Raw genomic sequence first — 15,746 nt, forward strand, 5'->3', positions numbered from 1 at the left:
AGAAAACTACAAAGAGACTTTAAAATACTTCACCTATCATTTGATCAATTAAAGCAATGAAAAACAAATGTACCGTTAAAGTAATTTATAATATGACTGTGTTTAGGTCTACCATTTTGCCATCTGTTTTCTATACAGTTTACTTTGTTCTTTTCTTCATTCTTTCCTGTATTCTTTTAATCAAGTATTTTTACTATTACATTTTAATTCTGCTGTTGCTTTTTTAGCTATATTTCTCTGTACTTTTTAGTGATTATTCTATGGTTATAATATGCATCTTTAAATTATCACAGTCCTTTTAGAGTTAACACAGTACCACCTAATGTTGCAGTGAGCCAAGATCATGCCCCTGCACTCCAGTCTGGGTGACAGATTGAGACTCCCTCTCGAATATACATATAATATATTATATATAATATATTATATATAAAATATATTATATATAAAATATATATAAATATATATTATATATATTTTATATATAAAATATATATAATATATATAAAATATATAATATATAATATATTATATATTTTTTATATATATTTTACTTCATGAGAAGTGTACAATACTAACTCTAAGCAGACTGTCATAAATTAAGGGTACATATTATAACCCATACAAAATACCCAGAGGTGGAGCCGAAATGTAAACGAAGTTAATATAGGATACTAAAAATATTCAATTAACCCAAAAGAATGAAGCAAAGCAGGCAGAGAGGAACAAACTAGAGGGGACAAATGGAAAAACAATAGCTAAATAGTAGGCATAAGTCTAGTCACGTTAGTATGTTTAATGCAAAGGGACTTAAGACCCCCAAAGACTTAAAAGTCACTGATGGTTAAATTGGACAAAAAAGACCCATCTCTACGCTCTCTATAATGGAAGCACTATGAAGACAGATTTAAAGAACAGAAAAAGATACATCAGACATACTGCAAACCCAAGAAAACTGGTAATATTATTCAGATATCAGACGAAGTAGACATCAAGACCAGAAATATCACATAAGGTAAGACATGCCAAATTAGGAAAAGATAAAATTACAGTCATGATGTTCATAAAAGTATAAACAATAAGATATTTCCAAATACACGAAGAACTGAGAGAACTAAAGATAAAGAAAATCATAATCACAGAAATTTTTTACACTATTCTCTTTGTAACTTATAAAACAATTGTAAAAATTCACTGACAATCTAGAAAATCTAGACACTATCTATCTGAACAAAATCTGAACATCTTGAGTTTAAATATATATTCCTGTGCATGTGAAACTTTTGTTAAGACAGACCATATGCTAGACCATAAGTCTCAATAAATTTGGAAAGCTGAAATATCAGAGTAACTTTTTGGAACCAAAACTAAAACAGAAGTTGTAACAAACTACACAGAAAAGCCCCAAATATTTGGAAATTAAATACTCCACTTAAAAATAACAGATCAAATTAAAACACAAAGGAAGAAAATAGTTGAATTAAATGGTAATTAAAACAATATATCAAAGTTTATGGAATCTATCAATGTAGTGCTTATAGCCTTCAATGGTTATATCAGAAAATAAGTAAGGTCCATAATAGAAGACTTAATAGTCTCAAGATTAAGAAGCTACCAAAAAAAAAGAACATATTAAAACCAAGATAAGATAAAGAAATCAATAATATAAAAAACAGATAAAGAGAAAATTAGCAAATCAAAGATTGATTCTTTTAAATGACAAAATAGTAAAAAAAAAAAAAAAAAAAAACTGAAAACAGTAACCTAAGAAAAAATAGTATTACCTATATCAGAAGTGGAAAGGTGAGATCTTACAGACAGTATAAGGGTAATAAGTAACTATCATGAGCAACTTTATACTACTGAATTTGACAAATCTGATAAAATGGACTACACTCTTTGAAAAACAGTACTAAAGCTGCCATTAAATGAAATAGAAACTCTCAGTCCTGTATTATTAAATAAACTGAAATTGTTCATTAAAATATCACGAAGGAAACTCCAGGCCCAGATCATTTCACTAATGAATTCTATCAAACATTCCACAAAGAAATCTGATCTTTGAACAGCACAAATTTGAACTGCATATGATCTATTTATATGCAGACTTTTTTCAACAAATACATTGGATACATTTTTGGAAATTTGTGACAACTTGAAAAAACTCAACTGCGGAGTCCGGAAATATCGAAAAAATTAAGAAAAAGGTATGTCATGAATGCATAAAATAGATGTAGATACTAGCCTATTTTTATCATTTATTACCATAAAATATACACAAATTATAAAATGTTAAAATTTATCAAAACCTACCCACACATACTCATAGATCCTACATGGTGCCATTTGCAGTTGAGAGAAATGTAAATATGTGGTATTAAATCCTAACTGCATAAAATTAGCTGTAGTACACCCAGTATTACTGCAATAATTTTGTAGCCACCTCCTTTTGCTACAGTGGGGAGCTCAACTGTATCTGCTTAAAATGCCATGTGACCCTAATCATGCCAGCAAACGGTTTCTCCCTCCAGTAAATTGCATGCGGCAGCAAAACAAAAGCTTTCACAGTTCTCATATTACTTTTCATAGTGTCTTGTGTAATACCATAAACCTTAACACCATGGGACCCATATGTAGTGCCACTGGTGATACTGGAAGTACTCCTAAGAAGCAGCGGAAAGTCATGACATTACAAGAAAACGTTCAATTGCTTAAAAGGTACCACAGATTGAGGTCTCCAGCAGGGGCTACTTGCCATTTCAAGATAAGTAAATCCAGTGTGAGGACCATTGTTAAAACAAAAAAAAAACAAAAAAGGAAATTCATGAAGCCATTGTTGCAGCTGTGCCAACAGTGTGAAAACCTTGCACTTTTGCAAAGTATCTTTTTATCTATTGAAAATGCATCTTTTCTGTGGGCATAGGATTGCTGTAAGGCATACCTCTAGGGTGCAAGATGATCCTAAGCAAAAGGAAGGTGAAGGTTCTAAATCTGGAGAATTTAATGCCAGCAAAGGATGGTCTGATTTCAGAAAGAGGTTTGGCTTAAAAACAGTCAAGCAGGAGAAGCAGTTCCCAGATGCCATTAAGAAAATCATTGAGTTTTTTCCAATTCTGTGAAGAAAGTCATTGGTAACTTGATGGGGATGGCATTGAATCTGTAAATTACCTTGGGAAGGATGGCCATTTTCATGATATTGATTCTTCCTACCCATGAGCATGGAATGTTCTTCCATTTGTTTGTATCCTCTTTTATTTCGTTGAGCAGTGGTTTGTAGTTCTCCTTGAAGAGGTCCTTCACATCCCTTGTAAGTTGGATTCCTAGGTATTTTATTCTCTTTGAAGCAATTGTGAATGGGAGTTCACTCATATGGAACCAAAAAAGAGCCCGCATCGCCAAGTCAATCCTAAGCCAAAAGAACAAAGCTGGAGGCATCACGCTACCTGACTTCAAACTATACTACAAGGATACAGTAACCAAAACAGCATGGTACTGGTACCAAAACAGAGATATAGATCAATGGAACAGAACAGAGCCGTCAGAAATAATGCCACATATCTACAACTATCTGATCTTTGACAAACCTGACAAAAACAAGAAATGGGGAAAGGATTCCCTATTTAATAAATGATGCTGGGAAAACTGGCTAGCCATATGTAGAAAGCTGAAACTGGATCCCTTCCTTACACCTTATACAAAAATCAATTCAAGATGGATTAAAGACTTAAATGTTAGACCTAAAACCATAAAAACCCTAGAAGAAAACCTAGGCAATACCATTCAAGACATAGGCATGGGCAAGGACTTCATGTCTAAAACACCAAAAGCAATGGCAACAAAAGCCAAAATTGATAAATGGGATCTAATTAAACTAAAGAGCTTCTGCACAGCAAAGGAAACTACCATCAGAGTGAACAGGCAACCTACAAAATGGGAGAAAATTTTCGCAACCTACTCATCTGACAAAGGGCTAATATCCAGAATCTACAAGGAACTCCAACAAATTTACAAGAAAAAAACAAACAACCCCATCAAACAGTGGGCGAAGGACATGAACAGACACTTCTCAAAAGAAGACATTTATGCAGCCAAAAAACACATGAAAAAATGCTCACCATTACTGGCCATCAGAGAAATGCAAATCAAAACCATAATGAGATACCATCTCACACCAGTTAGAATGGCAATCATTAAAAAGTCAGGAAACAACAGGTGCTGGAGAGGATGTGGAGAAATAGGAACACTTTGACACTGTTGGTGGGACTGTAAACTAGTTCAACCATTGTGGAAGTCAGTGTGGCGATTCCTCAGGGATCTAGAACTAGAAATTCCATTTGACCCAGCCATCCCATTACTGGGTATATACCCAAAGGACTATAAATCATGCTGCTATAAAGACACATGTACACGTATGTTTATTGCGGCATTATTCACAATAGCAAAGACTTGGAACCAACCCAAATGTCCAACAATGATAGACTGGATTAAGAAAATGTGGCACATATACACCATGGAATACTATGCAGCCATAAAAAATGATGAGTTCACGTCCTTTGTAGGGACATGGATGAAATTGGAAATCATCATTCTCAGTAAACTATCGCAAGAACAAAAAACCAAACACCACATATTCTCACTCATAGGTGGGAATTGAACAATGAGAACACATGGACACGGGAAGGGGAACATCACACTTCGGGGACTGTTGTGGGGTGGGGGGAGGGGGGAGGGATAGCATTGGGAGATATACCTAATGCTAGATGACGAGTTGGTGGGTGCAGTGCACCAGCATGGCACATGTATACATATGTAACTTACCTGCACGTTGCGCACATGTACCATAGAGCCTAAAGTATAATAATAATAATAATAATAATAAAAAGAAAAAAAAAAAAAAGGAAAATCATTGAGGAGAAAGGATATCTGCCTGAACAGGTTTTTAAACAGATGAAAGTACCCTACTCTGAAAAAAAAAAAAATGCCAGAAAGGACATTTATTAGTAAGGAAGAGAAGTGAGCACCAGGATTTAAGGCAGGAAGGGATGGGCTAATTCTACTGTTTTGTGCAAATGTAATTGGGTTTATGATCAGAACTGACCTTATCTATAAAGCAGCTAACTCCTGAGCCTCGAAGGGAAAAGTTAAAACACCAGCTGCCAGTTTTTTGATTGTAAAACAAAAAGGCCTGGACAATAAGAAGTCTTTTTTTCTGTATTGGTTTCACTGATGTTTTGACCCTGATGTCAAGAAGTACCTTGCAGTAAGTGAGTGCCTTTTAAAGTTTTTTTTTTTTTTTTTTTTTTTGATTGGACAATGTCCCTGACCCCATGAGTTCAATACTGAAGGTGTCAAAGTGGTCTATTTGTCCCCAGACATAACATCTCTAAATCATCCTCTAGATCAGGGAGTCATAAGGACCATTAAGGCTCATTACACACAGTACTTTATGGAAAGGATTGTCAAAACTATGCAAGAGAACCCTGATAGAACATCATGAAAGTCTGGAAGGATCACAGCACTGAAGATACCATCATTGTTATACAAAAAGCTGTGAAAGCATCAAGCCCAACACAACACACTCCCCTGCTGGAGGAAACCGTGTCCAGATGTTGTACATGACTTGACAGGATTTGCAACAGAGCCAACCAAGGAAATCATGAAAGAGATAGTGAACATGGAAAAAAGGGTGGTGAGTGAAGGCTTTAGACCTTGGAGAAATTCAAGAGCTAATAGATAACACACCAGAGGAATTAAAAGAAGATAACGTGATGGAGACAAGTGCTTCTGAACCAGTACCAGACGATAAGGAAGACGACACAGAAGCAGTGCCAGAAAAATAGTCTGGCAGAAGGTTTCTAATTATTCAAGTCTGCGTTTGACTTCTTTACAATATGGCTCCTTCTATGATGTGGGTACTACAAATAAGTAAACAGTGGAAGAAGGACTGTACCATATAGAAACATTTTTAGAGAAATGAAAAAGCAAAAAAGCTAGAAACTATATTTCCATACAGTTATACCAAGTGTACCGCTTCTGCCACCCCTGATACAGTAAGAACAACCCCTCCTCTTCTTTCTCCTCCTCAGCCTATTCAACGTAAAGGTGAGAATGAAGACCTTTATGATTATCTACTTTCACGTAATGAATAGTAAATATATTTTCTCTTCCTTATGTCTCTTAGTAACATTTTATCTCTCATTCACTTTATTGTAATAAAATAGTATGTAATACATATAACATAAAAATATGTGTTAATTGACTAGTTATGTTATCTGTAAGGCTTTCAGTCAACAGTAGGCTATTCGTAGTTAAGTTTCTGGAGAGCAAACAATTGTCCACAGATTGTCAACTATAGGGGAGTCTGCACCCTTAATCTCCATGTCTGTTGTTCAAGGGTCAAGTGTACTAGCAAATAGAGCACTATACTAAATACATTTTATAAAGCCTAATGCTAACATCTGACAAAAATAATTTTTAAAAAGGAAACCACAGGCTAATGGCCATCACGGACATAGGTGAATAACTCTTAAATAACTAGTAGAAAATTGAATACAGTAATATATATAATACAAGAAGGATAACAGTGACCAATTGGATTATATCAGGAATGCAATGTTGGGCTAACATTCAAAAGCTGACCAATGCAGTTCCCATAATAAGAGAATAAAGGGGAAAACATGATTATATTAATAAATGCAGAAAAACATTCAGTAAATTTATCACAATATTATTATAAAAATTATCAGCAAATTGGCACTAGAATAAAACTTGCTCAATTTGGTAATGGGCATCTACAAAAAAATTACAGCTAGTATCTTTCTTAATGGTAAGAAATTAAATATTTTCTCCTAAGACTGAAAAGAAGACAACCCAACTGAAAAGCAGCTGCAATGTGAAAATATTACCATTTTCATATAATAGTAACAAATCTGAAAAGCAAAATTTAAACATATTCATTTACAATAGCATCAAAACCACAAATCAAATAAATTTAACAATTTAATCTAATTTATTAAATGTTAAATTTTAATAATGTTTCTATATTGAAAACTACAAGGTATGCTTCTATACTAAACACTATAAAAGACATCTATGAGAAATTATAGATGACCTAATAAATGGAGAACTACAGACTCAACATTGTTAAGATGTCCATCCCCCCTAAATTTATCTATAGTTTTGATGTAATCAAAATCAATTTCTCAGTTGGCCTTTTTAGGAAATTGACAACATAATTCTAAAATTTAAGTGAAAATACAAAGGACCCAGTGTAGCCATCTCCTTCCTCTATAAAGCCTTGAAATAACAAAATTTTGGACTCACACTACTTAATCTCAAGATTTACTATTAAATTTCAGTGAAAAAAAATGGCATAAAGAAGGAAAAACAGAGAGTTCAAAAAAGATCCATACGTAAATGGCCAATTTATTTTCAACAATGGCATTAGATAATTCAGTAGAAAAAGAAAAATCTTTTGATCAAATGGTTCTGGAACAACTGGAGATTGATGAAAACAAGTAACTACAACTACATTTGAAAATGATTTGAGATAGATGTTATACTTATGTCCCAAAGCTTCTAGAAGAAAACTTAGAAAACTATTATTTGCAAACCTGGAGTAAGCAAAGATTTAATAGTAAGTAATAAGCACTAAAAATAAGAGACTCAAACTGATATACTGGACTTAAAAATTTAAAATGTCTGTTTATCGAAAGACACAAGCCTGGGCAACACTGCAAGACTCTGTGTCTAAAAAATTTTTTTTATAAATTAGCCTGGTGTGGTGACGTATGTCTATAGTCCTAGCTGCTCGGGAGGCCAAGGTGGAAGTATTGCATAAGGCCAGGAATTTGAGGCTGCAGTGAGCTATGATTATACCACTGCACTCCAGCCTGGGTGCAAAGTGAGACCTTGTCTCAAAAAAACTCCAAAAAACAAAAATGAAAAGATGGGGAAAGAGAGTTGGGACTGACTGCTTAATGGGTATGGGTTGTCTTTGGGGTGCTGAAAATGTTTTGGAACTAGTTAAGGATGGCAGTTGCAAAACATTTTGAATGCACTAAATGGCTACGTTATGTTAATTTCACTTAAATTAAAGGAAAAGAGATGGGGGAGAAAAGGAGAGGGAGAATAAATAGCAATAAGGGATGAGCCACTGGCAAATTTGGGCCATCTTAAAATTTAGAGCATAACAGCATTAAAAGGAGAAGAAAGAAAAGAGAAAGAAAAGAAAAAGAAAGGAAATGGAAAGGAAGGCAGGCAGGCTAAGATACTTAATGAAAGAAACTTTTGCAACACATATATTGAACAAGAAATGTATGTCCCAGTAATACAAAGAACGCTTCCAAACGAAGAGCGAATAAACAATCCAATGTAAAACTATTTGTAGTGTGATACTTTACACACATTACTAACAATTCTCATAGAGCAGAGGGGTTGAATAAATTGTGGTGCATCCATGGAGTCAGGCACCAAGCATAACAGAATGAGGAATATCTCTTTGAATACATATGAAGTGATTTCCAGGACATATTAAGTGGAAAAAGAAAATTGCAACAACAAAAAAAATCTATAGTATGCCACCAATCATGTAAGAAGGAAGGGGATATACATGTGATATATGATAAAATACACATGTATCTGCCCACTTGTGAACAAGAATAAAAAGAGAATAAAATAAACCAGAAACTATTAGACTACTTAACTCTAGGGGTTGGGTGAGATTAGGGTGGAAAGAAGGGAGGAATATTATCAGTGTAGCAGGGATGATGGGGGAGTGATATTTCTCACAGTCCTAATTTTTAGAACCATAGTAATATTTCACATGTACAAAATATAGTTCAAATAATCCAAAAGGTGAGGGAACTCAAAATGGAATATAAACAATAAAAAAACCTGCCTGATTATATGATTAATGTAACCATATGGCAGGGGATAGGAAAAAAAAGATAACTAACCTAAATACGTTTAGAAATAGTATGTTGACTGAACACTGTTAAGGATAAAGAAAAAAGAACTATATTTAAATACTGTGCTGTAGTTAGTGATTTCATTTTTAAAGGGGTATAATTTAGCAGTTCTGAAATTAAGTGTATACTGCATTGAAGAAATAACAAAACATATTGTAGATAATGAAAGGTAGGTTTCTCACTGTTGAAGAAACAAATCACAAATAAGCCAAGAGGGAAGAATAAAATGAACCGTATGATGATGGATTATAATCCACAACAGTATGAACTCGTGATTTTAAATAAAGATAGATATATACTATCTATAGTATTCTACATACTATTAGTATATATATTTAAGATAGATAAATGAATACAGACAATATAGGGGTGTGTGTGTATGTGTATGTGTGTAAACAGACACACAGCTCCCAGCTCTAGGCCTAGAAGCAATAAAACCCCATTAGCAATGAATACACTTAATACCAAGATCTTGGCTTCTAAATAGTATTTTCCAATATGAAGAACTAGAACTCCTTGAGGAAATGGTTGATTACAGGCGTGGGGAAGGAAAATACAAGATAAACCTAGAACATCTTGTGATACCAGAAAATAAGAAGTGGTCAAAAAATTATGGGGTTGTATTAAAAGAACACAGGGGCCAACTTAAAGGAGCTCCCAATGATCAAATGCAGGAAAAAAATTGAAAATCTAACACAAACAATGATTGCAATATATAACAATCCATAAAATAAGATATCCACAAATCCATACTGATGTAAAATAACAACTGAGTACAAATAAATGGGGAAGAAGGACAGATCTTCCTTACAGTCAAATTCTAATAAGCAGAGAAAGTATCATGGAAATAGAAACCATCACTAGGTAAACACCATAATCATAATTGCTGTAGGCAAGAATCTTCAATTAATACTGAAATTAGATGAAATAAAATATTTGCATAGCCTCAAATTATTTCCTCATAAAATATCAATTACAAAGAAAGAAAAACAGTAACTTTGCAGTGGATAAACCTGGCAGACACTACCTTAATAAAGTGATCATATTTAGTATCAGCAGAAATAAGACATTGACATCATGTACTCCAGATGATCCACTGAAAAGGGCACACTATTACTACTGTGTTATCTTTTGTCAAAAGTGCATAACCTTAATCTAATAATAAAAAATATCAGACAAATCCAAATTGAGGACTAGTGTACAAAATTATGGTCTAGTATTTCTCAAATGTGTCAATTAAATGAAATACAAAGAAAGACTGAGGGAGTTCTCCCAGATTTGTAGTCAGGAGAGAGGGCAAAGGAAACATGCCAGATAAAACAAGGGATCTTGAATTGGATCCTGGACTAGATAAAAAGGACATTAGTAGCGTAACTTGAAAAACCTGAATATGGTCTACAGATTGGCTGACAGTATTATATTAATTTCCTGATTTCAGTAATCATTGTATGTAACAATGTTATAATAATGATTATATAAAATGCTAACATCCAGAAAGCTGGGTACAGAATACACAGGAACTCTACTATTTTTGCAAATTTCCTGTAAGTCCAAAATTACTTCAAAATTTTAATTTAAAAGTTGGGAAAAATATACAAATTTTACTAAAGAAGATTTACAATTGGATAACTTCATGAAAAACTGGTTGCCTTCTTAAGTGGTCAAATTTCAAATTGAAGTCACAACAAAATATCACCTCACACCCACTTAATAGATAAGACTGACAATTTCCAGTGTTGGCAAAAATGGACAGCAACTAAAAATCTCGTATCACTGGTTGGGAGTGTGAAAAGTGTCCACCTCTTTAGAAGACTCTCTAGCAGTTTCCTATAAGTTAAGCAAAATCTGTCTTATGATCAAATAATTCAATTTTTAGGTATTTACATAAGAGAGCTGCTAACATTCAAAACAGCTAAAAACTAGAAACTACTCAGGTGTCCATCAACAAGAGAAAAGATAAACAAACTGCAATATGACCATTTAGTGAAATATTACAACTATAAAAAATTTTTTAAACTGCTGATATAGGGAATAGCATGGATAAATCTCAACATGATTATGATGAGCGCAAGAAGCCAGACACACACTGTGTGATGCCATTTATATTAATTTCAAAACAGGCAAAACTTATCTATGATCACAGAAATCACAACGTTGTTTTTTTTTGAGAAGGTGCTTGGTTGGAAAGAGGCAATAGGGTAGGTTATCAAGTAATAAAAATATTCTATCTCCTGAATGGGATAGTAATTAAAGAAAACTTATTGAATTATACAATTACTATATAACAATGCATTTAACTATGTAAATTTTACTTATGTAAAAATATAAGTTATTAAAAATAGGGAAGCTCCACATCTATGGATATGTAATAATCAGATAGAAATATTAAAATATTTATATATTACATAAGATATAAAAGAAAGTTATAGAACAATATAAAAGCATATTGAGTGTGTATACATACACTTTCAAAAATAAAATTGTAAAAATGTTTATGGGAGAATAAGAAGTGTTATGATTTCTCTAGCTTATTTGAAAATACTTAAAATAAACACAAAGTAAATATGGCAAAATACTGACAACGATGGAACCAGTTCCAGTTCCTTGTATGTGCTAGTTCACTGTTCTCTTCTCCTCATACACTGTATGTTTACAATGTGTTCATAATGAAAAGTTTTATAAAATGCACAGCAGGGTAAATCTTTCATTGCCAAGAACAAGTAAATATGAATGTATTACACAGGTTTAAGAATTTATTAAGAAAAGAAACAAAAGAATACAGAAGCAATATATATAAGTAAATTAGAACCTTAAAAAATACCTGATAAATTATACCAAAGACCTGATTAAGGGAGATGGAAGGGGAAGGCTAGTGATGCTAAACATCCACGATTTAAACTTATTCATTAACAAAGGCACAGCAGAAATAACTATAACTGGAATGAAAATGGAAATTTAATAGAATGATGAAAGAACACTTTGTATAACAATGCTAATGTGTTTGAAAATCTGCACGAACTGTGATTTGCTAAGAGAAAACAGGTTAAATTTGACACAAAACAAAGAACAAGCAATAACCATACAAAAAAAGGAAAAAAAAAAAAAAACAAACTTCTAGATGTCCTAACTCCAAACCAGCAAAAACAAAGGAGAGTCCAGATGATGTCATTGATGTGTTCACTTAAACACTGATAGTGAGACTAGGGCTTTTTTTACCCACTCTAGAACACAGTATAAGAAGAAAATCCTCAAAATTATTTTAACACAACCAGAATATCTGATATCAAAACATGACAAAAATAGCACAAAAAAGAAAAATCACAGATCAATTTCACTTAGTTGTATACTTGTAAAAATTCCAAATCAAAGTAAAATACCCACAATTAAGTAGTAAATTAAAAGAATAAAACATTTTTAAAACCAGTAGGGTCTGTTCATTCAAGGAATAAAAGGAAGTTGCAATAATAGTAAATTAATTCACAGTGATAAAAGTCTTTAAAAAGAACAGTAAAATTGATTCTGCAAAAAAATTTGATTATATCTACCACCTGGTTTTGATTAAAATTCCTTTAAAAAGATAAAAGGTGGGGGACTTTCCTAACATGGTAGACAAAGCATTTCGCACTTAAAATCAGCATTTTACACATTGATGATTAAGACCACCCATATCCAAATAACTTACCTATTGGGAATAAGACCTGATACCACCCCCAGCAGAGTCCTGCCCAGCAAGATAAAACTGTAAACCAATAAATAAATTCAGTTTATCTAGGCAAATAGTTCTTCTATCATTGATAACATCTTTATATAGGCAAACAGCTCACCTAGAAAATGATTTAACCATCAATACTCACATTAAGAACTTCATCTCACTTTCCCACCAATCTTAAAGTATTGCATGACAAATTTTGCCCATTTCTAATTAGTTCCCTGCCCAGACCCCAAAGTCTCATTTCTTGATTTTGAAACATTATTAAACCCTATCAAGGTGGTGTTTTCCCTTGCTGCAGGTAAGTTTAACAAACTCAGCTTTGCTTGATCATAGCTCTTTCTGGTGGTCTTTGGGAGAAAATGACCAGCAACAATGTGCCAGTCAAACCAAAGAAGCATACCATTAAACTCTGATTAAATCAAGGGTAGGTAATACTTCCATAACTGTTCAAGTGTTCCGATAGTAACAGTCAGTGGACTTTGTCAACATAACTAAAATCAGGATCAATATGAAGGGGGAAAATAAAAACTTTAAATATTTGTGAAGGATTTACTCTATACTTTGAAAAAATCTGAAAAGCAACAAGAAACAGTAAGGTGACAACTTACCCCCAAAACAAAACAAAACAAAAACTTTAGATACAAAAAATGAACAAGAAAATAAATTAAAAGAAAAAATCCCATCACCACAGTGAAAATATTAACAGTAATTAAAATTATTGAATAAGAAAAGACATACCTTGTCCTTGGATATGAAGACTTACTTAATATTTTTAAAAACCAATTCTCCCCTCAATTGATTTATTAAAGTTGATGAAATTGCAGTCTAAACTGTAATTTCTTCCAACGAGAAGACACATGAGACAGGAGGCAGAAGAAGAGACACACAAATCCACAGAACAAAAATGGAGCCAGTCACAGATGAGAGTACAGCATATGCGCAAGATGGCAGTACAGATAAATGGGCAATTATTGGCAAATAATCGCAAGTAATGGCAAGTAACTTGGCAACTTTAAGATTTCAAAACAAAAAAATTTCTCATGATTTAAGAATCTGAATTAAAAAAACACAAAAGAACTAGAATTTAACACAGGTGAAGGGTTTTATGGACTCAGTATATATATCTTTCCAAAAATGACATGAAACTCAGAAGCCATAAAAGCGAACATGGTTATACTTGGACATATAACAATCATACACATTCTTATAACAAAAACAAAGTTGAAAAGTGTGTAAAAAATAGCTATAATGGTTGACAATCCAAATCTTATTTTCCGAAATAGTAAATGAGCTCTTCGAAATCAGGAAGAGACTAAATCCTCCTCCCACCCACAAAATTGGACATAAAGAAGAAATTAAAAAATACAGATGGCTAATAAACATGAAAAAATGACGAAACTCAAAAACAAAAGAAATACAATTTAAGACAATAGTCTGGGTGATCACATTGGCAAAAATGTTAAATATTTATAAAATCCATTGTCTGTGAGGTTGTAGGAAAGCTGGCAATCTCATTCATTGCCATTTGAGGATAAAGTTGTTAACCACATTTTTGAAGGCAATCTTGCAATAATTTTCAAAATATAAAGTGTGCACATACTTAATCCTAGTAATTCAACTGATAATTTATTATGATATTATAGACAAATGCAAAATTATTGATATATAGGGAGGTTCATTGCACAGAAATTTGGTGCTAACATAAATATCTATGACTGAGAAATGCTTAAAACATTTAATTATATTTCATCTACAAAACATTCATGTCGTCATTCAACAAATGACACAGATGTGTATGTATTACTGAAAAAGAAAAAGGCCATTGAATAAGGGCTGTTAAATGAAAGAGGTAATTTGCAGAAAAATGTGTTACAATATGGCCACACACGTGGATCCTTCCCCACAATGGTTTGTGTGTATCTATCCACTAAAAGAATGCATGTAGTTCACTTAATAGAGGAAAACTATAGGGACAGAATTGGAAGAGAGGAGGGCATTTAATTTATATATTATTTAAATATGCTTTGAATTTTTGAAAAAAAATCATGCAGTTTCTTTTTAATATATTCTGTATTTTTCAGTTTACCATGTGGCAAATGAAAATTATAAATGTATATTTATGGGAGCACTGAGCAATTCCACCATTTTGAGCATCTTGTGTAATATTATATCCTCTACTGAGCCTCCTGGGATTGAGTCAAGTGGCAGCAAGGGAAACAGTCACCATGCCCAAATTAAAGTCTCATCGATGATATCCCAACATGAGCATTTCTCAGTTAAGCATTTCTTATCTGCAGGAGGCATCCACTGCAACACAGGAAAGAGAAGAGTCTCCATGCAGAAGGAAGACTGTGTCATTGTTTTGGTGAAGCTGGCAGTAGAAGGAATGGCACCAACTCAACAAATCCACCTCTTTGTGGCCATCACCTGCAAGGACACAGTGGGAAAAAGTGGCAAAGGTGAGAAACACATTTCCTATGGAGTCATGGGGGTATGAAATTCCTCTTTAATCTTCCCCCTACTTGTGCTAGAACAAATATACCCAGGGTATACAGAGAAAATCTCATTTCTAGCACCTGGGTCCATGATGAGGCTAAAACAATGACATTAAAACTTCCTAATGTCAAGGATGCCAGATATTGGTGCTGCTTTTTCTCCTTTTGCTGGGCTCAAAAGTAATAGCCATCAACAACCTTGGGTTTCATGTCTGTCTCTTCCCATCTGGTTTCTTAAAGCTCTAGGTCATTCATTGATTTGATCAGTTATTTCAGACCAGTTTGTCAACCTTCCAGTCTAACAGTTATGGAGAGGCTACTGTGTCTTCTGTGTACAACAATTTTCTAGCATCACAATGGATCAAGCCATGAAGGAGTTCAGTTTACTAGATGAGAGAAGTTATGGAAATCCTTCATATTAACAGTAAATGTACTGAGATGTAGAAAAGCCACGAAGGTATATAAGAAAAGCTGCATCTCTTAACATATTATGAAATCTTAGAATCAATTAGAATGTAATCAAACATCATCAATATTCAGAAAATTAACAGCTCAATTTCTACTAAGACATGG

General features: G+C 33.3%; 1 long non-coding RNA gene across 48 annotated transcripts in view; it reads right to left on the reverse strand.

Annotated features, from left to right (window-relative positions):
- Positions 1–13,761: 13,761 nt before the first annotated feature.
- LOC129013555 (uncharacterized) overlaps positions 13,762–15,746 on the reverse strand; it is a 50,990-nt gene continuing 49,005 nt past the window's right edge. For all 48 annotated transcript variants that reach the window (XR_010123894.1, XR_010123897.1, XR_010123875.1 and 45 more), the window contains one exon: positions 13,762–15,105. This is a non-coding gene — a long non-coding RNA (uncharacterized LOC129013555). The remainder of the gene's footprint in view (positions 15,106–15,746) is intronic.

This window comes from Pongo pygmaeus, chromosome 16, assembly GCF_028885625.2.
Source record: "Pongo pygmaeus isolate AG05252 chromosome 16, NHGRI_mPonPyg2-v2.0_pri, whole genome shotgun sequence".
Classification (NCBI taxonomy): Eukaryota; Metazoa; Chordata; class Mammalia; order Primates; family Hominidae; genus Pongo; species Pongo pygmaeus.